General features: G+C 46.0%; 1 protein-coding gene across 5 annotated transcripts in view; it reads right to left on the minus strand.

Annotated features, from left to right (window-relative positions):
• Window positions 1-24,658, minus strand: part of PDE9A (phosphodiesterase 9A) — a 105,877-nt gene that overhangs the window by 31,904 nt on the left and 49,315 nt on the right. The window lies entirely within an intron of this gene.

Raw genomic sequence — 24,658 nt, forward strand, 5'->3', positions numbered from 1 at the left:
TCTATAATGAACATGTACATGTATTAGTTTCATAAAAAGAAAAGACGTTTCAAAACAAATTGATTTAAATTAACCTCTCAACACCTCCTGGATTCACCTGTCAAATAAGAGGGTAGACCAGATGACCTAAGGTTCCCTCTGACTTTATCATTCAGTGATTTGATAAGAAGAAAAATAACGTTTCATCGTATCTAAAATTATAACAAAAATGTCAACCAGGAAACTTTCACAGAACCACAGGCCGAGGTGCTGGCTGGCCCAAGGCCCCCACACCTACCAGGGAAGAAAGTGACCCCCATCGATTAGATCACCATAAGGTTGCATAGGCCTCTTTGGTGACCTCACCAGGGTTTTAGATCACTTATGAAATTTTTGGAGAAAGTAACATATTCCATAAGAGTTAATGATCTTAGGGGTAGAGAGAAACCCAGGAACGCACCAGCCCACCCCCTGCACAGACCCCTCGCTACACGGCAGTAGGTGCTTACAGAGCAGGCACCAGCACAGACAGCAGCCTGGGCTGTAGGGAAAAGCCCACAAAGGGAAAAGAAGTGAAACCACACGGAGTGCATTTTCTGACTTACTGTAAGAGAACTGCATTAGAAATCAACAACAGAAGGAAAGCAGGAAAATCTTCCAACATGTGGCAATCAAACAGCAGACTTCTGAGTGAGTCGTGTGTCAAAGAGGAAGTCTCAAGAGACATTTCAGAAGGCACTGAACTCAAAGAAAATGAAAACACATCGAAATGCAGCGTGAGACCCAGCAACAATGCTGGTAAGGAAACTGCCAGCACCAAGTGCTTGTGCCAGGAGATGACAATTCCCAACTCCACACTCAGAGATCCTGCCTTAGGAGCCCGGAAAAGGAAGAGAAAAACGGACCCACAGAACCGCAGAAGGAATGAAGGACCCACAGAACCGCAAGGCGGAGCAGACGTCGGTGAACTAGAAGACAGAGGAGCAATGCAGAGAGTCCTCGGCCCACACAGCTGCTCATCTAGAAATGTCGGATAAGACCAACCAGACCTCGAACGGGCCATGAGGGAAGGCTACGAGCACTCCACACACATCGAGGGACGTGAGGTACAGTGAGCCGACCCCCAGACAAGCATGGAGCAGCATAACTCGTCCCTGAGAACAGACCACCTGAATGCCCCTACTATTAAGGAAATTCAATTTGTAATTTTAAAAAGTCCCAAAGAGAAATTTCTAGGCCAGATGGTGCCACTGGAGAATTCTACCCAACATTTAAAGGATTAACACAATTCTAAATACTGTCTTTCAGAAAACAGAAGAGGAGGGAACATGTCCTAATTCGTCTCATGAAGTTAGTACTATCCTGATACCAAATCCAGACAAAGCAAACAGTGCAGACTACAGACGAACATTCCCGTCATGAATACAGACACAGAAATCACTCACAAAGTATCAGCAAATGCGGCTCAGTGATATGTAAAAATGATTACACATCAAGATTAAGTGAGGTTTGTACTAGGAAGGCAGGCTGATTCTATACTGGGAGCCCAGTCATCTTTAGATTATGTCTAATATCTAACGCAGTGTAAATGCTATGTAAATAGTTGTTACACTGCACTTTAAAAAAATGTGAGGTTTTATTGTATTGTTTCAATCCATGGTTAGTTGAACCTATAGACGTAGAACCGACCAATACAGAGGGCTGACGGTACTTAGTGATTAAAGGCTGGTTGCTTTCTGCCTGAGATTGTGACAAAGCAAGGATGTCGGCTCAATTTATAATCACCAAGTTGTGGAAACAACCTAAATGCCCATCAACCCAGGAATGGATTGACTAATGTGCTATATGTATAACTACTCAGACAGAAAAAAGATGGAGACGTTACATCTTTTGTATTAACCTGAACGGAGCTGGAACACATTCTTCTTAGTAAAGTATCACAAGAATGGAAAAGCAAGTATCCAGTGTACTCAGTACTAATATGAAGACAGTAGATGAACTAATACATGCCCACACAGGAGAAAAACTCAATTCAATTCAAATTGGGGGTAGGGGAAAGGATGGGGGATAGGCGAACTCCCACCTAATGGGCACAATGTAAGGGTATATGGCTTACCTCACCTAATTGTTTGTACCCTCATATTAATCTGAATTTAAAAAAAGAAATCAGAGAAGTTCTAAATAAATGGCAAAACTGACTATGTTAATTTGTTGGAAGTCTCCATATGGTAAAGAATGTCAGTTCTCCCCAAATTGGTAGACAGGTGTAATGAAATTTCTATCTAAATCCTAGCAAGATTTTTCTTTGGTAGAAATAAAGGTTATCTTAACATTTATATAGAAATGCAAAGGAACTAGAAGAGCTAAAACAATTTTGAAACGGAGACAAAATGGGTCTCTCCGATCTTGGGGGGTTATTATACAGCATAGCTACACTGTGGGGTGCTATGAAAGGGCAGAGGGACACAGCACGGTTGGACACAGACCCCAGCCATACCCACACCATGTGCCGGGATGGTAACAAGGTGCAAAAGCAAAGGGAGGGAAGGGAGCCTCCCACACACAGTGCCCTCCACAGGCAGAGGGAGATGAGCCTTCACTTACAACTCACAGTTCAAATACAATTCAAAGCAAAACGGACCACAGATGCAAAATGTAAAACTCTAAAACATTTAGAAAAAAATATAGAGCAAATCTTCAGAATCTTGCATAAGGCAGGGAGTTTTTAAGACTTGACACCAAAAATACAGGCCAGAAAAGGGAAAACTGACAAACCAGACTTCACCAAAATTAAAATTCTTGCTCTGAGAAAGATCCTGTTGGAGGATGACAAGCCCCAGTCTGGGGAAAGACACCTGTAAACCACGGATCTGACAAAGAAATGAACACAGAATACGTAAAGAACCATCACAGCTCAGCAGTGAAAGACATAACTACCCAGTTTGAAAGTACACAGAGAAGCACAGAGATGGACACAGCTCAGGGAAAGACACGTCCTCAACCATCAGAAAACACGAAGTGAGCCCAGTGAGACAGCGCCGCACGCTTATCACAATGGCTAAGACAACACCCACACCCGGAGGATCCTGGAACCCGGGATCGCTCCCACGCTGCTGGTGGGGATGTAAAACGCTGCAGTCATTCTGGAAAACAGTCTAGCAGCTCCTTAAAAAAACCACACACAACTACCATATGACCTAGCATTTGCACTCCTGGGAAGAGAGATGAAAACTTAGGTTGAAACAAAACCTTGTACACGGTGCTCATAGCAGCCCACACTGGAAATGAGCTAGACGCTTCGAGGGGAGGCGTGAGTGAACCGTGTTCCACCCACCTGTGGGATGCTGCTGGGCAGCAAGAAGGGCGGGACTGCTGACGCGGGTGACCCAGAGGGACCTCAGAGGATCACACTGAGTGGAAATCCCCAGAGTTACCTTCTGTGTGGTCACATCATAAAAATGACAAGACTGTAAAGACGGAGACCAGATCTGGGCTTGTCGGGGGTTAGTTTAGGGTGGGGAATAGCAGAAAGTGGTGTGGCTGCAGAGGGCCGGCTGGGGGTCACAGAACGTTCTGGATCCGGACTGTGTCTGAGTCAATACTGGTGGTTACCTTACATCGTAGTGCAACATGTTATCATCAGGGAAAATGAGTGAGGAACACACAGGCCGGGTCTGCATCTGTTCTTACGGCTACAATAAATCTACAAGCTATAGGGGTGGCAAAGCCAAGGGGCAGTTTTCCTCTGGGCTCTTGTGAGCACCTCGGTGGTTTCATGCCTGAATTTAGCCCCCGGTGGGAGCAGCAAACTGCTCAGTGCTCCGTATCCACACCTCTCAGCCCAGCCCAGCGCTGGGGACAGACATTTGGGTTCTGTCTGACTTACAGCTGCCCCTCAGTCTGGGGCCACCCAGGCCAGCGGAGCGGCATGTCTGAGCTGTTCTCAGAAAGAGTGCGGAGTGCACGGATTGAGAGTGGAGCTTCTGGTGAGCTATGCCCAGGTCACGTGCTGGGCCACTGAGCACCGGGAACCCAGGGCACCGTCTCCTTAGATCAGGCCAAGTCTGTGTTGTTTTTGCAAGGGCAAAGGCGCAAAACTGCTGGTGTGCACACAGGCCAACCACACCCACGTGGCCACAAACGAACTCCATCAGGACATGGGCCGCCCGAGTCACTTGGAGTCACTGGAGTTCCTGCACCAGCCATCTCCTCCCGGAACTTTGTGACTTACAAGTGAGCTGGGGCGTCATGAGTGTCGAGAGCTCAGAACAGCCCAGGTGCAGGGAACCCTGCTGGCCTCGGCTCCTGCTGTTGCTACATCACGCAGGGTGGGGGGTGGGGACTGGTGGGCACCTGTCTCACTTCCACGGCCTTCCCTGGGCTGTCACCATCCTTGGGGTGACAGGTGAGCTCTGGGCACCACCTCCAGGCTGAGAAACAGTAGATGGTCCCTGCAACATCCCGAATGTGTCTCCAGAATCCTTAGAGAGCCAGAAACTGCTGGATTTGGGGGGCAATAAATAGTTGTCGATGGAAATGTTAAGTCACTTCCAACTTCAGTGACAAAACTACATCATATCAACAAAATCTGATTATTATATATGACACCTGCCTCTTTTTTCTTAAATGCTATATGAAATATACTGAATTTTAAAAACTAAAGCATATTCAGGTAATTTTGTGTTGAGAATTTCTTAATAGCATTAAGAATAACCAGCAACAGCCAGGGATGCTAGTGATACACAGGTGGACAGGACCCTCAAAGCTCTGAGCACCGAGGAGCTTGGGAACAGGACTGCGCCAGGGAGCAGGCAGATGCCCAGGGAGAGCCCGCGGAAGCCTGGGAGAGTCCGCGGATGCCCGGGAGAGTCCGCAGATGCCCGGGAGAGTCCGCAGATGCCCATGCGGAACACGCGTTTCCACAGGAAGCCGTCCGTGGAAGCAGCAAACACGATGCTGAAGTGAGCTGAGTCTGGGGCATGGGAGTGGAATTCTGTGCACTGTTCTCAGCTCCCTGCGATTTACTCCTATATACCAGTGACTTTAATCAAGACAAAAGCTCTCCTGGATGGGCTTGGTGGCTCATACCTGTAATTCCAGTACTATGGGAGGCCCAGGCCTTGAGCTCAGGAGTTTGAGACCAGCTTGAGCAACAGCAAGACCCCGTCTCTACTAAAAACTAGCCAGGCATGGTGGCTAGAGGCTTGGAACACTTGAGCCCACAAGTTTGAGGTTGCTGTGAGCCAGGCTGAGCAAGAGCAAGACCCTTGTCTCTACTAAAAATAGAAAAATTAGCCAGACACTGTGGCGGGTGCCCGTAGTCCCAGCTACTCAGGAGGCTGAGGCAGGAGGATTGCTTGAGCCCAAGAGTTTGACGTTACAGTGAGCTGTGATTAGGCTGCTGCACTCTAGCTGGAGCAACAGAGTGAGACTCTGTTTCAAAAAACAAACAGGGCGGCACCTGTGGCTCAAGGAGTAGGGCGCCGGTCCCATATGCCAGAGGTGGCGGGTTCAAACCCAGCCCTGGCCAAAAACCAAAAAACAAACAAACAAACAAAAAACCCCAACAGCTCTGAGCACTGAAGTGATCTGACATCAGCACAGGGTTAAAGCAGGGCCCTCTCCACCTCAGTGTGCCCAGGCTGTTTTCTACCTGCATACCTGGACCAGCCTCTTCAGGTGACAAAGTACTGGTTTCTCACATGTCACAGGAGGCTGTTCTGAGTTCCAGGGCAATCTTGGAGTTCAGCAGCGTGTGGGTCCCATTGTGTGGAATTTGACAGAGGACCCAGGACCTGCCCACTTGAGCAAAACCAAGGGGATTGGGATAAAGCAAAGCTTGGGAGGGACAGAGGGATTGAGGGGGCCCTACGGGCTGTCTGCCCCAGGCCTGAGGCAGGACTCAGCTGTGGGGGTGACAGGATGGATGCCTGGTCCCGTGGTGTCCGCATGGCTGCTCTCACAAGCGACCAGGGCTGAGTCTGCCCCTGCCCCCGCCCCATGCCCAGAAGCCGTCACCCAACTCCATCTTTGGCCGAAGTGGACAGTTCAAGGAACCTGCCTTTGCCTCACCCACTTGCCCCAGGAATTGTTTACTTGTTTCAGATAAATCCTCAGTCCACCCAGTACAGAATGAAATGAAATTTGGTAAGTGATGCAGTACAGCTCAACCTATAATTCCAACTCCAGAGATTAGTTAGACTAGACAATGTAATTAGATTGGCCAGTTAGCTGGTTTGTGTACAAGCAGTCTCTGCCTTATAAACACCCAACAGACGTACAATTTGTACTTATGACAGAGGCTATTACAGGTAATAGGTAAATGTACCTGTGTACATACAAACTCAACTTCAGAACCAGCCCACAGACCTATCTCATTCGTGACTGGGCATCACCTGTATTTCTTTTTAAAATCTCAGAGAGAACAGCAACAGCACCAGCAGTTCCTTCATCCTCCAGATGCCGAGCTGGGCTGGGCAGGAACTGTTCTCCCTGTCCAACGAGTGCAAACACAGCCCTGGTGGTGCACCAGCCCCCAGACCTTTGCGTGGAGGAGGCTGACCTGGAAATGCCAGCACGGACATTTGTAGCCCAAGCCTCTGACCTCCAACAGTGGGATAAAGAAATAGCACATGGGCGGCACCTGTGGCTCAAGGAGTAGGGCGCCGGTCCCATATGCCGGAGGTGGCGGGTTCAAACCTAGCCCTGGCCAAAAACCACAAAAGAAAAAAAAAAGAAAAAAAAGAAATAGCACAAAGACATGTGAGTGTGGCCTGGTGCTCCTGCTGGATCCGATCTGTCCCAACCTGTCTTGACAGTGGGCAGAGGCCACACAGCATCTGCCTACTTAGCACAATAGCTTAGCTTAGCTATTGTGCTTAGCTCACACTTACACACACTACCAAGATGACCCCGTGGGCCATGTCTCTCCCTATCAGGTATTGCCTAAGAAACTTTTTTTTTTTTTTTAAACTCCTCTATTCCTTTACAAAGGGGCATCTTATTTTTGCCCTGGGGATAATAACCCACATTACGTGGTCCCAAGGAGACAAACACTCCAGGGGTCCTGAGGATTGGGGGAGGTTCATTTATTTCTGCTCCTGTCCAGCCCCCAAGTCCGAAGGGCCAAGGCCCTACTGAGAAAGGGCTGGTAGCCTCCCCGTGGGGGTGGGAAGGGCACTGTCCCTCTTCCTGGGAGGTGAGGCACCTGGAGACACCTTCCACTTTCGCTCTCCAGACCCTGCCTGCCCTGCAACTTCCCAGCCAGCCTGGATGTTCTAACTCAGGGAACAGTCATTGGCAATTCACTGTTTATGGACATCATAAAACAGACATTCAGCACAAGGACTACATTTCCTTTATAGCCCAGGAGCACAATAAAGTTAAATGATTCACAGTGACCTTGCCTGGCTTCTTAAAGGCACAGGAGCCCTTTCCAGGCATGTCCTTGCTGAGGAGCTGCATGATGTTGTCAGCAGCCTTAGGGACATCCCAAACAGCTGATGCTCCAGCCATCTGGACAGAAGACGGCACAGTGGACCCAGGACCTGACGACCTGAAATTCTGTAGAGTGTCGTGCACCTGGGGGCAGGCACTAGGTTGAATTTCCTCCCTTTCACTGTTGGAGAGGGGACTTTCATGCTTCGTGTGGTGTGCATTTGGTTTCAGATATCTGTGCATTGTTCATGTGCCCTCCTCTCTTCCTGGGGATTAGTTCATAAGTGAGAATCTGCCCATGAAGCCAGACACCTCTGGGACAGCCCACGAGTGCTTCCCTGTCCTGTGATGTAGCGTTTTGCAAGGTTACACCTCTGTACATCTTTACCGAGCGCTTACTGTGCTCTGTTCCCTGTCCCAAGTGGTGTGAGTGACTTAACTCACTTGAATTCTCCTCACACCCTGCAGCGGCTGCATGACAGTGAGAGAGGGCCGAGTCATGACATGGCCAAGCCCGAGCTGCCCACCCTCATCGTGATCTCACTCAGGGCTGCAGAGATGGGACAGGGCCACCCTCAGCCACAGTGGGGAAGCAGAGTCTGCACCAGCCCCTCCCCCATGGTGGATCAGCTTCTAACAAAGAGGGTGTGGGTGTGAACACTGGGACACTTGCATGGTGCCCTCAGAGGGATGTGGACGGGAACCAGTGGCCGATCGCACATACTGGTGGGGCCGTTGTTATATGTTGCCCTCTGCGTGTCACTGTGATCGCATACCTTATGGGAAAGGTTAATTACGGTGAAGCCAAAGAAAATCAACTCTGGATAATTTCATCCAGGGCCTTGACTTTGTGTCAAGTGACCCCACAGGACTAGTTCCAGGAAGAATTCTGTCAGGATAAACTCTGACCCAACAAGCACATTTATTATGATGCAAACGACAGGATGTTTGTAAAAATCTAATAAAGACTGAGTCTTTTTTGAAAACCAGAGGTTTTTTACATCTGTGGACTTTAATAGGTTGCACACAGTTGTAAACTTTCTGGCAAAATGAATAAGAAACAGCCAACTGACCATTGCAATGACAGGAGACTGGAAGCAAGATAAATACCCACCAGTCCTATAAATGATGTGCATTCACAAGGAAAGACCTGTGCTGCTATAAAAAAGTGGAGGAACATTTCCCTGTCCTGCTGTGACATGACCTTATATTGCAGATCAGAAAGTTGCAGGTTCATCTGGCTGAAGAGCCGGAGAAGATGGAAATGAGAGGAGGAGTCCCCAGAAGAGGAAACTGCGAGGGCTGCACATTCCGTACAAAAGTCAACGTCTTGGTTGCTGCCTGCATTGCATGTGTGTGGACTAGAAGGATGAACGAGCTTAGCCAGAGTTTCAGCTTCAAATATAGGAAAGATGAAGTTTGGAGCTTGAGTGCAGTCCAGTTTGAGGGCTTGATAAACACCCCAGGCTTCCTGCTAATACCCCTGAAGGGTCACTCCAGAGATCTACCCCAGCCAAGCATAGATCCAAGCCTCCACACATTCAAGATCATCAGTGAGTAAAGTAAGTGACTGCCAGAATAAAATCAATTCTCTTCAGAGAAAGATAACAAAACCCTGAGTCTCTATAATGTGTTATTCATAATGTTTGCATATAACAAATAAAAAGACATGCAAAGAAACAGGAAAATATGACCTATAACCAAGAGAAAAATCACCCAACAGACACCTTAGATAATTAAGATCTTGAATTAGCAGGACACACATGTAGTGATCACAAGTGTGTCCAATGCCCTACACAAAAAAGACATTAGTAAATAGTAAACAGATGGGGAATCTCAAGAGACAAATCTACCACTAAGAATCAAGTGAAAATTTTGAATTTAATATCTGGATTATGTTATAGATGTGCTTACAGCGGTTTAGAGTCAGCAGAAGAGAGGGCAGAGGAACAGAAATTACATGCTCTGAAGAGCAGAGAGAAAAAATATTTTTTAAAAAAGAAAGAGCAGAGCCATAGTCACCTGAGAGATAAAAGCAAACTTTCTTTTTTTTTTTTTTTTTTTATTGTTGGGGATTCATTGAGGGTACAATAAGCCAGGTTACACTGATTGCAAAAAGCAAACTTTCTAACATACACGTAATTAGTGAGAAAGAATGGTGCATATCATGCATTTAAAGAAATAATGAATGAAAATTTATAAATTTGGTTAAAATACATATTAACAGAACATGAAAACTCAATGAACACCAAGAAGGATAAATGAAAAGAAAATCAGACCAAAGGTAAAAAAAAAAAAAAAGTAAAAAGAAAAAAGCAGCCAGAGAAAGACACTTTCCACACAGGGGCATTGTGATAAAACAGCTGACTTTGCACCAGAAAAAGTGGAAGCCAGAAAGAAGTGAATTGACATCTTCAAACTTTTTAAAGAAAAGAAATAAAAATTCCCTGTGAAGGCATAACTCTATATCCCGAAAAACTGCCCTTCAAAATGAAGGGGAAATACGGGCAGGTTCCACTAAGCAAAAGCTCAGGGAATTAGTCACTAGTAGACCTACTCCACAAGAAATGTTGAAACAAAAAAGTAATTCTTTAGGCCAAGGGGCATACAAGTTGGAAGATGGGATATCCAGGAAGAAAATAAAAGCATTAGAAATGATAAATATGTAGGCAACTATTCAATTTTTTTTTTTTTTTAGAGACAAAGTCTCACTTTATCACTCTCAGTAGTGCCGTGGCGTCACAGCTCACAGCAACCTCCAACTCCTGGGCTTAGGCGATTCTCTTACCTCAGATTCTCTCAAGCAGCTGGGACTATAGGCGCCCGCCACAACGCCTGGCTATTTTTTTGTTGCAGTTTGGCTGGGGCTGGGTTTGAACCCACCACCCTTGGTGTATGGGGCCAATGCCCTACCCACTGAGCCACAGGCGCCGCCCATATTAAAATTTTTCATTAAGTTTCTTTCCACAATTTCTTCCAGAGACAACTGGCTATTTAAAGCAAAAATTGTAATGTATAAAGCTGTAAAATGTATGGTGGCAACAGTTCAAGGTACCAGGAGAGAGGACAAGGTGGAAGGTACTGCTCCTGTGAGAGGTGGAGCAATATTAGTTCTAAGCAGACTGAAAAATACTAAGGATCATTAAAATATATGTGATAGATCTCAACAAAGATATATGGATGGCCGATAAGCAAATGAACAGATGCCCAACATCATGTGTCATTAGGAATTACAAATTAAAATGACAGTGAGACACCATGACACACCCGTCAGAATGGCAAAGATCTCAAACATCAGACGCTGAATAAATCAAGACCTGGAAGCAGTCAGGAGGCTCTTCACGAGGTGAATGGCAAACAAACAGTAATAAGGATGTCCAAAAATGCTATTCAGTGCTATGCAGAGGAATAGAAGAATCTTAAGTATGTATTAGTAAGTGAAAGGAAACTGGAAAAGGCCACATTTAGTGCCATCCCCACTATGTGACATTCTGGAAAAGGCTGGCCATGGAGACAGGGAAGGGATTGGGATGGGGGAGGGAGGAACAGGCGGAGCCTGGGGGTGTCTGGGGCAGTAGCACTGTCCTGTGTGACACATGGCCTTATAGGTTTGCCCAGAGAGTGTGCAGCACCCGGAGGGCATGGATTGGGACGCCAGCCGCGGACGGGGCTCACCAGTCACAAAGGATGCACAGCTCTGACGCAGGACACTGCCGCTGGCAGAGGCTGACATTTTTGTGGGGAAAGCACATGTGGGAACTCTGTACTTTTCACTCAGTTTGGCTGTAAATCTAAAAGAAAGTCTATCAATTTTGAAAAAGTTAAAGATGCATATAGTAATTACTATGGTAATTCATATAGTAGCAGCCAACTAAAATAACACTAAAAGGTATAGCTAGGAATAAAATGACATACAACAATGTGTTCAGTTAACCCAAGAGGAGGCAGAAAGGATGAACAGAGAAACAAAACTGACATCGACAAAAAGCCGATAGCAACATGGTGGGACTAATCCCAACCACGGCAGCAAACACATTAAATGCCAGTGCACTCAGAAAACAGAGAAGAGAGTAAAACTCCCACATGTGTTACGAGGCCATCATAACCCCAATATGACAAAAGCATAACATGGACATTGCAAGAAAGAAAAAGCTACAGGCCAGTACTCTACGGAGACATGGACCCGGCAATCACTGACAGGTTACCGGGAAATTACATCTAGCAACGTACAGACAGAGACACGTCAGGGGAAAGGGCCAGGTACCCTTTGTTAAATTTACACCCAAGTATTTTCCCAGGAATGTTTCCTGGGAATGCAAGTGGGTTTGCCCCAGCAAAGCAAAGTGGTTTTAACATTTGAAAATCTAACACTAAAAAAAAAAAAAAAAAAGAAAGGAAGAAAATCTAACGCTGTAATTCACTACATTAAAAAAATAAAGGAATTGCAAGAGGGACTTTACCTAACAAATGTAACCTGGCTTATTGTACCCTCAACGAATCCCCAACAATAAAAACAAACAAAAAAACGAAAAGAATATAAAAATAAAATAAATTAAAAAAGTATAAAAAAATAATAAAGGAGAACAGCTCTATGATTATTCCAGTAGATGCAGAAAGAACGTGTCAAAAAAAAAAAATCTACCACCTCTTTATGATAAGAACCATTAGAAAACTAGGAGGAATAAAGGGCCACTTCTTCAACCCATCTCAGAAGATGCAGAGGGGACATTTGAAAAAACGTAACAAAGAATTTTGTCAAAAGGCTTTGAAAACTGGGAGTGGATGAAGACTTGCGCCCTGATGAAGGGCATCCACAAAACAGTCCGTGGCCAGCGGCGCGTGCAGGGGTGAGACTGTGAGGAGGGCAGGGTGTCTGCTCTCACTTTAAAAATAACAATTCAGATTAATATGAGGACACAAACGATTAGGTTATATTGTTTGTGATTGTTAGGTAAAGTCCAAGTTGCAGCCGAGTCCTTCACCAGGAGCTGTGGGTGCACCCCTATACTGTGCCCGTGAGGTGAGAGCTCACCAACCCCTCCCACCTCCTATCCCCCACCCTCTTCCTCCTCCCCCCACTTGAATTTGCATTTTTCTCTCTTGTGGGGGTGTATTTTTTCATTCACTGGTTTCATATTAGTACTGAGCAAGTTGGATCCTTGCTTTTCCATTCCTGTGATACTTTACTAAGAGAATATTCTGCAGCTCCTTCCGGGTAAATACAAGAGCTGTAAAGCCTCCATCTTACCTTATGGCTGAATAGCACTCCATGGTGTACACAGACCACAGTTTCATACAGTCATAGGTTGATGGGCAGTTGGGGTGATTCTACATCTTGGCAATTGTGAATTGAGCTGTGATAAACATTCTAGTACAAATGTCTTTATGATAAAATGATTTCTCTTTCGTTTACTAGATGCCTAGTAATGGGACTGTGGGATCAAGTAGAAGGTCTACTTTTAGCTTTTTGTGGATTCTCCGCACTTCTTTCCAAAGAGGCTGTACTAGTTTGCAATCCCACCAACAGTGTAAAAGTGTTCCCTTCTCTCCACATCTGCACCAGCATCTGCAGCTTTCTTTTTTTTTTTTTTTTTTTTGGCCGGGGCTGGGCTTGAACCCGCCACCTGTGACATATGGGACCAGCGCCCTACCCGTTGAGCCACAGGCGCCGCCCGCATCTGCAGCTTTGGGACTTTGTGACATGGGCCATCCCCACAGGGGTTAGTGGTATCTCGCGGTGGTTTTGATCACCACAATGGATCAGCAGCAAAGTAAGAACTCGGAAATTAAAGGACAGAACCTAACCTCCACACTGATGCAAAAGATAAAACTAAGCAATGGACTCTCACCAAATAAGATGAATAGAATACTACCACACTTATCAATTATCTCAATAAATGTTAATGGCTTGAATTCCCCACTGAAGAGACATAGATTGTCTGACTGGATTAAAAAACACAAGCCATCTATTTGCTGTCTGCAAGAAACACACCTGGCTTCAAAAGACAAATTAAAGCTCCGAGTCAAGGGTTGGAAGACAATTTTTCAGGCAAATGGAATTCAGAAGAAAAGAGGAGTTGCAATCTTATTTTCAGATACATGTGGATTTAAAGCAACTAAAGTCAAAAAAGACAAAGATGGTCACTTTATATTGGTCAAGGGAAAAATACAACAAGAAGACATTTCAATTCTAAATATCTATGCACCCAATTTAAATGCTCCCAGATTCTTGAAACAGACCTTACTGAGTCTGAGCAATATGATATCTGATAATACCATCATAACAGGGGACTTTAACACTCCTCTTACAGAGCTGGACAGATCCTCTAAACAGAAATTAAACAAAGATATAAGAGATTTAAATGAGACCCTAGAACAACTGTGCTTGACAGACGCATATAGAACACTCCACCCCAAAGATAAAGAATATACATTCTTCTCATCACCCCATGGAACATTCTTCAAAATTGATCATATCCTGGGACACAAAACAAATATCAACAGAATCAAAAGAATTGAAATTTTACCTTGTATCTTCTCAGACCATAAGGCACTAAAGGTGGAACTCAACTCTAACAAAAATGCTCGACCCCACCCAAAGGCATGGAAATTAAACAATCTTCTGTTGAATAACAGATGGGTGCAGGAAGAAATAAAACAGGAAATAATTAACTTCCTTGAGCATAACAACAATGAAGACACAAGCTACCAAAACCTGTGGGATACTGCAAAAGCAGTTTTGAGAGGAAAATTCATCGCTTTAGATGCCTACATTCGAAAAACAGAAAGAGAGCACATCAACAATCTCACAAGAGATCTTATGGATTTGGAAAAAGAAGAACAATCTAAGCCTAAACTCAGTAGAAGAAAAGAAATATCCAAAATCAAATCAGAGATCAATGAAATTGAAAATAAAAGAATCATTCAGAAAATTAATGAAACAAGGAGTTGGTTTTTTGAAAAAATAAATAAAATAGATAAACCATTGGCCCGACTAACGAGGAATAGAAAAGTAAAATCTCCAGTAACCTCAATCAGAAATGATAAAGGGGAAATAACAACTGATCCCACAGAGATACAAGAGATCATCTCTGAATACTACCAGAAACTCTATGCCCAGAAATTTGACAATGTGAAGGAAATGGATCAATATTTGGAATCACACCCTCTCCCTAGACTTAGCCAGGAAGAAATAGAGCTCCTGAACAGACCAATTTCAAGCACCGAGATCAAAGAAACAATAAAAAATCTTCCAACCAAAAAATGCCCTGGTCCAGATGGATTCACTCCAGAATTCTATCAAACCTTCAAGGAAGAGCTTATTCCTGTACTGCAGAAATTATTCCAAAAAATTGAGGAAGAAGGAATCTTCCCCAACACATTCTATGAAGTAAACATCACCCTGATACCAAAACCAGGAAAAGACCCAAACAAAAAGGAGAATTTCAGACCAATCTCACTCATGAATATAGATGCAAAAATCCTCAACAAAATCCTGGCCAATAGATTACAGCTTATCATCAAAAAAGTCATTCATCATGATCAAGTAGGCTTCATCCCAGGGATGCAAGGCTGGTTTAACATACGCAAGTCCATAAACGTTATCCACCATATTAACAGAGGCAAAAATAAAGATCACATGATCCTCTCAATAGATGCAGAAAAAGCATTTGATAAAATCCAGCATCCTTTTCTAATTAGAACACTGAAGAGTATAGGCATAGGTGGCACATTTCTAAACTGATTGAAGCTATCTATGACAAACCCACAGCCAATATTTTACTGAATGGAGTAAAACTGAAAGCTTTTTCTCTTAGAACTGGAACCAGACAAGGTTGTCCTCTGTCACCTTTACTATTCAACATAGTGCTGGAATTTCTAGCCAATAAAATTAGGCAAGACAAGGAAATAAAGGGAATCCAAATGGGAGCAAAGGAGGTCAAACTCTCCCTCTTTGCTGATGACATGATCTTATACTTAGAGAACCCCAAAGACTCAACCACAAGACTCCTAGAAGTCATCAAAAAATACAGTAATGTTTCAGGATATAAAATCAATGTCCACAAGTCAGTAGCCTTTGTATACACCAATAACAGTCAAGATGAGAAGCTAATTAAGGACACAACTCCCTTCACCATAGTCTCAAAGAAAATGAAATACCTAGGAATATACCTAACGAAGGAGGTGAAGGACCTCTATAAAGAAAACTATGACCCAGCCAGGGTCAGCTAAACAACAATAAAAAAAAAAAAAAAAGAAAAAAGAAAACTATGAAATCCTCAGAAAGGAAATAGCAGAGGATATTAACAAATGGAAGAACATACCATGCTCATGGATGGGAAGAATCAACATTGTTAAAATGTCTATACTTCCCAAAGCAATCTACCTATTCAATGCCATTCCTATCAAAATACCAACATCGTACTTTCAAGATTTGGAAAAAATGATTCTGCGTTTTGTATGGAACCAGAAAAAACCCTGTATAGCTAAGGCAGTTCTTAGTAACAAAAATAAAGCTGGGGGCATCAGCATACCAGATTTTAGTCTGTACTACAAAGCCATAGTGCTCAAGACAGCATGGTACTAGCACAAAAACAGAGACATAGACACTTGGAATCGAATTGAAAACCAAGAAATGAAACTAACATCTTACAACCACCTCATCTTCGATAAACCAAACAAGAACGTACCTTGGGGGAAAGACTCCCTATTCAATAAATGGTGTTGGGAGAACTGGATGTCTACATGTAAAAGACTGAAACTGGACCCACACCTTTCCCCACTCACAAAAATTGATTCAAGATGGGTAAAGGACTTAAATTTAAGGCATAAAACAATAAAAATCCTCCAAGAAAGCATAGGAAAAACACTGGAAGATATTGGCCTGGGGAAAGACTTCATGAAGAAGACTGCCATGGCAATTGCAACAACAACAAAAATAAACAAATGGGACTTCATTAAACTGAAAAGCTTCTGTACAGCTAAGGAGACAATAACCAAAGCAAAGAGACAACCTACACAATGGGAAAGGATATTTGCATATTTTCAATCAGACAAAAGCTTGATAACTAGGATCTATAGAGAACTCAAATTAATCCACATGAAAAAAGCCAACAATCCCATATATCAATGGGCAAGAGACATGAATAGAACTTTCTCTGAAGACGACAGACGAATGGCTAACAAACACATGAAAAAATGTTCATCATCTCTATATATTAGAGAAATGCAAATCAAAACAACCCTGAGATATCATCTAACCCCAGTGAGAATGGCCCACATCACAAAATCTCAAAACTGCAGATGCTGGCGTGGATGTGGAGAGAAGGGAGCACTTTTACACAGCTGGTGGGACTGCAAACTAGTACAACCTTTCTGGAAGGAAGTATGGAGAAAGCTCAAAGCACTCAAGCTAGACCTCCCATTTGATCCTGCAATCCCATTACTGGGCATCTACCCAGAAGGAAAGAAATCCTTTTATCATAAGGACACTTGTACTAGACTGTTTATTGCAGCTCAATTTACAATCGCCAAAATGTGGAAACAGCCTAAATGCCCACCAACCCAGGAATGGATTAACAAGCTGTGGTATATGTATACCATGGAATACTATTCAGCCATTAAAAAAAATGGAGACTTTACATCCTTCGTATTAACCTGGATGGAAGTGGAAGACATTATTCTTAGTAAAGCATCACAAGAATGGAGAAGCATGAATCCTATGTACTCAATTTTGATATGAGGACAATTAATGACAATTAAGGTTATGGGGGGTAAAGCAGAAAGAGGGACGGAGGGAGGGGGGTGGGGCCTTGGTGTGTGTCACACTTTATGAGGGCAAGACATGATTGCAAGAAGGACATTACCTAACAATTGCAATCAGTGTAACCTGGCTTATTGTACCCTCAATGAATCCCCAACAATAAAAAAATAAAAATAAAAAGAAAAAGAAAATGAACATGATGACTCACAGACTGGGAAAAACATTTGCTGTAAATGTGTCTGACCAGTGGATCATATGCAGCTTGTAGACTTTGCTACAAACCAGTGATAAGAAGAATACAAGCCAGTCTGGGAAATAAGCAGATACTTAGACACTCCCCAAATCAGCTACTCCGATGACTATTAGCCCATAAGTGCATAAAACCTGCTGAACTTCAAGTCTTCTGGGAAATGCAAATTGAAACTGCAATGAGATAATTGATCTTGCATCTACTTGAGTGTTTTCAATTAAAAAAACTGAGGCCGCCTAGTCGAGGGGATGTGGAACGACCATGTCACTCCTGAACTGCCAGTGGGAACGTGAAACGGGGCAGCCACTTGGGGAAGGCAGTTTGGCAGCTTCTTATCAAGTTAAACGTACACTTACCAGGTGAACCAGGAGTTTTCTTCCGAGGTACTACCCAAGGGAACTGAGAGCATGTGCACAGTAATTACAGAAGCTGGCCCCAAACCGGCAGTGACCCCAGTGTCCATCCATAGGACAATCTCTGAACAAAGTGTGCACTGCTCAGCAATACCACAGCGAGTGGACTGTGGGGGTGCACCCCAAACCTGGATGGCACCCACGGGGGCAGAGGGCAGGATGGTGGCTCTCCACGTGTGTGGGGACTGGCTGGAGGAGGCACAGGGGACCCTTCGGAAGTGATGGGAGTGTCCTCGGCCTTGGCTGGGATGATGGTTCCGTGCACGGGCATGTCTACAAAGGCTCAGGCCACTTTGCATGTTCACTGCAGGAGGACACAGATGTGGGGCTGGGCCTGCCCAGGGGACAGGGAACAGTGCCCTCAAGGCTTTCATCAGGATACACAAGTTCCCAAGGGCTCTGTATTATTTTCCTCCACCCATATCTGCCTGCAGTGCACTAAGGGCTGTGGTCTTTATTGGGTAGACCACCCCAAGGGGAGCATGAACACACAGTTCCAGAAATGGTTACTCTTCATTGTATACACTACAGCATTTTTGTTAAAAAAAAAAAAAATAGGGCAAGTAAGATGATGAGGGCTATGCTTATAAAGCTCTTTGGAATTGCACTAAAAATAGAAAATATTAAGAAGCATGATTATCATAAGCAACATGTTTGTGCTCAAATTTCAAGCATTAATTTGACTTTCAAGGGGAAACACAGCCAGTGCTGCTGTTGTGACCTCAGGGAGTGCCTGGTTCTATTAAAATTCAGCAATTCCAGAGAGACATAGCTTTAGCCATTCAAAAATGCCCTGCAGGTCATTTTAAATGATAGCAGCCATTTATTGAGCACTTACCAAGTGGCAGGCACACTGCTAAGCATTTTGCATAAATTACCTCATTTATCCTCCTAAGAACTGTGCAAAGTGTGGGTTATCTCCTACTTTGCAAGGGAAATTGGAGTCAGACTGTTAAGTAGCTTTCCCAAGGCGATTTCATCCTCCTGAGCAATGAGTGAGCATGGAGGGGCCCCGCAGTCTCGGTCCCCTTCCCAAATCTGAGACTGTCACTGTGAGAGCCTCAAAAGCCCACTCAGACCCCAGGAACCCTTTGAGGGTGTGGGAAGCTGAGGAATTGAGGCCAGGAGGGAAGAAGGCTCACGCAGGGTGAGTTAATGAGCAGGGGACCAATATGGCGTCTAGATGACATTAGTGAATTGTCCCAGGTTGGCATGGTGGCTCAAGCCAGTAATCCCAGCACTCTGGGAGGTCGGGGCCGGTGAATCACCTGAGCTCACGAGTTTGAGACCAGCCTGAGCTGGAGAGAGACACTGTCTCTAAAAATAGCTGGGCATTGTGGTGGGCACCTGTAGTCCCAGCTACTCGGGAGGCTGAGGCAAAAGAATAGATTGAGCCCAAGAGTCTGGGAGGGAGGGAGGGAGGGAAGGAAGGAAGGAAGGAAGGAAGGGGAAGGAAGGAAGGAAAGGGAAGGGAAGGAAGGAAGGAAAGGGAAGGGAAGGAAGGAAGGAAAGGGAAGGAAGGAAGGAAGGAAAGGGAAGGAAGGAAGGAAGGAAGGAAGGAAGGAAAGGGAGGGAAGGAAGGAAGGAAAGGGAAGGAAAGGGAAGGAAGGAAGGAAAGGGAAGGAAGGAAGGAAGGAAAGGGAAGGAAGGAAGGAAGGAAAGGGAAGGAAGGAAGGAAGGAAGGAAAGGGAAGGAAGGAAGGAAAGGGAAGGAAGGAAGGAAGGAAAGGGAAGGCAGGAAGGAAGGAAAGGGAAGGAAGGAAGGAAGGAAAGGGAGGGAAGGAAGGAAGGAAAGGGAAGGAAAGGGAAGGAAGGAAGGAAAGGGAAGGAAGGAAGGAAGGAAGGAAAGAAGGAAGGAAGGAAAGGGAAGGAAGGAAGGAAGGAAGGAAAGAAGGAAGGAAAGAAAGGGAAGGAAGGAAAGGGAAGGAAGGAAAGAAAGGGAAGGAAGGAAAGGGAAGGAAGGAAAGAAAGGGAAGGAAGGAAAGGGAAGGAAGGAAAGAAAGGGAAGGAAGGAAAGGGAAGGAAGGAAAGAAAGGGAAGGAAGGAAGGAAGGAAGGAAAGGGAAGGAAGGAAGGAAGGAAGGAAAGAAGGAAGGAAAGAAAGGGAAGGAAGGAAAGGGAAGGAAGGAAAGAAAGGGAAGGAAGGAAGGAAGGAAGGAAAGGGAAGGAAGGAAGGAAGGAAGGAAAGAAGGAAGGAAAGAAAGGGAAGGAAGGAAAGGGAAGGAAGGAAAGAAAGGGAAGGAAGGAAGGAAGGAAGGAAAGGGAAGGAAGGAAGGAAGGAAAGGGAAGGAAGGAAAGAAAGGGAAGGAAGGAAGGAAGGAAAGGGAAGGAAGGAAGGAAGGAAGGAAGGAAGGAGGGATTGTCCCAGTGTAGAACAAGAATGCTAAGCTATTAGTTCCCTCTTACGGGGGAGGACTGGCCTTGGATGATCTGCCCCTAGCACTTCTGGGGTACCCTGTACAGAGGAGGTCCTCATGCAGTGGGGCTGGGGGTTGGGTGAGGGACCTGTCCCTCTGTCTGCAGGGACCTCTGGGACAGGCCAACCTAGGGCACCAATAGCTTCTGGTATGTTCTTCTGCAAACATGCATCACATCCCTGCCCTGTAAGGTGGCTAGACTTAAAAAATTAATATTTTAACGCAATACACCTCAAAATATCTCATTTCAACTTGTATAATCCATACAAAAATTTGCACACAAATATTCTCAGCAGCATCATTCACAATAGCCAAAAGTGTGTGGGGGGACAACCCCCTGGGTGACTGACACAGCAGGGGTGGAGCATCACCAGCCAGGAAGGGCAGAGTGTCGCCACCACTGCGACTTGGGCACCTTCAGCACATCGGACTAAGTGACACAAGCCAGATGCAAAGGCCACGTGTTCCATTATATAAACTGTCCGGAACAGGCAAACCCACACATGGGAAGTAGATCAGTGGTTCCTGGAGGCTGGGGGCAGAGGGCATGGGAGCCGCAGCTACCTCATCTGGAGTTTCTTTCTGGGGTCATGGAAAGGTTCTGGAATTAGACGTGGTGACTGCTGCACAACCAAGTGAATACATTAAAAACACTGGAGTGACTCTGAATCCTTTAAAATGGTGGACTGTTATGTGACTCTTATCTCAATAAGAAAACACTAAGTCAATATAAAATCATCGAGGTGTTTTATATTCTTTTCCTCTCACTAAGTCTCCTGTATCCGGTGCGCAGATTACGTCTGCAGGACATCTTCACTGTACTGTGGCTGGACTTTTGCTGCATCTGGTCACCTCCTGGAGGAGCTCTCACAGGGGAGCTCTGCTGACCCTGAGACCTCCTCAGAGGCCGCGCATCGGGGCACTGAGACTTCAGTGAACCACGGCTCGAGCACCAACCACAGCTTCTGCTTCTCGAGCTCCTGGGAGCAGGTCTGGGAGGAGGGTCACTGCCTGCCAGAAACTCACCTGCGAAGCTAAGGGTGGGCCCTTTGGCCTGGCCTCCCTGAGTCTTGAGGCCAAAAGGGCCATTGCTAAACTAGTATGGGCACCTGTCAAGGGCAGCAAGAGCCCGCTCTCTGAGGGAGAGAAGCAGGTGTGTGCCAGGGGCAGGGCTGCCTGTCCCTGTTGGAATTCTGAGCACCATCCAGGCACAGTCAGCCAGCTTGCCCTCCCCCGCAGCCAGCCACCTGTCACCTCTAGCTTGCAGAATTTGCAATACACAGATGGCGGGGTAGCTTGCACCTGTAATCCCAGCACTTTGGAAGGTCAAAGCAGGGGGATCATTTGAGGCCAGGAGTTTGTGACCGGCCAGGGCCACATAGTGACACCCCCATCTCTACACATATTTAAAAATTAGCTGAGTGTGGTGGCATGCGCCTGTAGTTCTAGCAGCTCAGGAGCCCAGGAATTTGAGGCTGCAGTGAGCTATGAGGCCACTGTACTCCAGCCTGGGTACCAGAACGAAACCCTATCTTAAAACAAAATGAAACAAACAAACAAACAAACAAAAAATGCTCAGCACCATACTTCCCTGTGGACTCCTGGTGTCCTCACAGCCCCCTTTACTGTCTTTTGGGAACAGCATTGACAATGAAGCTGCTGCAGACAGGAAGTCTTGAGCCGCCCACAGTCTCTGGCCAGTGAGGCAAAAGGTGAGAGCCATGGGCATGGCATGCGGGGCTCAGCAGGGCTCAGTGGGGCCTCCCCGAGAGTGGGCATGGTATGGCTGGAGAGCCCTGCTGGGCCCGGGGCAGGCGGGGACACAGAGGGGACTGTGTTCTTAGTTCTGAAGTTGAAGGTGCTGTCCCCTAAGTATGACTCAATGGCTTCAGAGCACCCAGCAAGGAACACAGGTCACAGTAATGCCCTTGGCGTAGTGCTGTGAATACACAGACTCACACTGCCTGTCACAGGCTCGGGGACTCAGGCAGGGAAAATGTAGCAGCCCTGGACACCTGGCGGCTCCTCCTACGGCAGGAACACGGAGCTGCCAGTCTGGTGCAGAGGGACAGAGGGACGGAGCAGACGGCAGTCCTGGCTGCTAGGGTCTCTGAAGAGAGGTATCTTGCCCAGGCCAGTAGAAGGGTGTGCGGCTCAACAAATACAGCAAACTCCAGCCACCTGTTGGGGTACAGAGTGGCTGGAGCCCATGCCCTGCTGACATTTTCAAGGTCACACCGCAGGCTTCTGTTTCTGAGCCACCCCCACCCCGTGTGAAGCTGGTGCGAAGTCTTGAGCGTTTTCTCTGTTTTTCATCCTAGTACATCTAGAAGAAATACCACTTACTGTTCCTCACTCAGAGCATCGCCACGCTGAGATTGGCAGCGGCCTTTGTGCTTTGCAGTTCAGGTTTCAGGGGTCCTGGGACCCAAGCTCTGGGAGGGCTGTGGGGGACACAGACTGGAGCCGGCTGAGTGTCCTGCACAGCTGGCGGTGGCAACCAGGCCTCTGCCAGACCCCTCCAGGGAGGAGGCGTTCTGGCTCTAACTTTGTTAAGTTCTGTTCTTTAATGAGCCCAAATCCACCTCCCATGGGTGCTGGGTGGGGCCCCAAAGTCACCCAAGGAACCATTTTCCTTCTACCAGAAATACTTTTGGAATATCTGACCGGCCAGCTGTGAGGCGTCCAGGTACCAGCACCAGCCTCCCACTGCCCTGCCCACCTGCAGCTGGCCTCACCCTGGGCCGTCGTGCTCAGTGGCTTCTGGCAGGCCCTGGAGACTTCTCTCTTTTTGCCATTTCCGCCTGTCAGGAACAGGTTCATCTCTTCCACCAGAACATTCCTCACCAGCGGTCTGGACCTCCCTCTCCTTCCACTGGAATCACTTTATGGAGCCCCCTCAGGGTCCCTCCACTTCTCTTTGCTGCTGCCCCCCCCCCCCCCCCCCCCGATGATCTTGGCACCCGGCTGAGCAAGGTTTACAAATACACATCTGATGACTTCACTGCAAACCTCTTAACAGCTCCTCACACCCCTCAGCATTGAGGCTGAGTCCTTACAATGACCTCCAAAGCCTTCACGTGGACATATGAGGCGATAAGTGGAGCATCTAAAAATGGAAGGCACAGAAAATGCACCAAGCGAAATTCCTGGGGATGAGAACGCAGTCTCTGAGATGAGGACTTCACTTACTAACAGCAGGCTCCATAATTCGGAAGGGAAGTCCAAGGGCACCAAAGATGCACAAAAAAGTCTACGAAGACTCGAGCAGACAGGGAAAGCCGAGCAGAGCCTGAGCGAGTGAGGGGATGCCCTTCAGGGAGTGAGGGTCCTGAGGAGAGGAGTGGCAGAGAGTGGAGTTTTCTTTAGAAAACTTTTGGAAATGAAAAGCTTACAAATTTGAATGAAAATATAGACCTAAAAGATCCAAGAAGGTCAATGACCCCCAACCAGGCTAAGATCATGGAGGGGGGAAGAAACCTTAGCAGGCCATGGGCAGCCGGTGGTAAGAGAACGCCTCACGCTATGCCCATTAGAGGCTTCCCAGCCCAAAACGACAAAAGACCCTTTTCATGTGCTAAAAAAAAATGGCCAAACTAAAATTCTATATGGCAAGAAACTGTCCCTCCAAAACGAAACCTTTTTCAGGCAAAAGCTGAAGGAATCTGTGGTCACAAGACCAGCACTGCACCGAGTGTGAGACGTTCAGGAGGAGGAAGGAAACGGCACTGGCTGCAAACGCAGATCTGCACAAAGAAATGGGGCGAAAAATACGACTGACGGTTGAAAGCGAAAAAGAATAGCAGCGTATCCGGGGCTTAAACCACAGGCGGAAGCGAAGCGTGTGACGTAGCTTGAGGAATGAGCCAAGAGAAGTGGACGGAGGCTGCCGTGTCACGTCTCAGTGACGAGGCGTGAAGTCATCTAAAGGACCACTGTGGCGAGTTAATGTACACACTGTAAAACCAAGAGCCACCAGGAAGAGATAAAACAAAGAAGTACAGCTCATCAAACAGGAGTGGAGAAAAAATTAGATTAGGAAATTTTCAGTATCCAAAGAAGTAGGAAGAGAGAAAATTGAAAAAGAACTCATAGAAAACAAATAGCAAGAGAGAAGATTTAAACCCAGCCACATCTATCTTCACAGTAAACGCAAATGCTTTAAAAGTGGCAACTAAACGGCTGAAATGGCCTAAATTGACAATCGCTGCCTGTAAGAAATGCACTTCAAACACAGGCCCACACATTTGCAGAATAAAAAGGGACACTGAGTGCAAGCCGTGAGCACAAGAAAGCTGGAGCGGTGACGTTGATGGGAGGTCCAGGAGACTTCAAACAGGGTCGGCAAGATAAGTGGAGAATTTTCATGAAAGTAAAGGGGTCGATCCATCCAGAAGGTTT

Source organism: Nycticebus coucang, chromosome 16 (genome assembly GCF_027406575.1).
Source record: "Nycticebus coucang isolate mNycCou1 chromosome 16, mNycCou1.pri, whole genome shotgun sequence".
In the NCBI taxonomy this organism is placed as follows: Eukaryota; Metazoa; Chordata; class Mammalia; order Primates; family Lorisidae; genus Nycticebus; species Nycticebus coucang.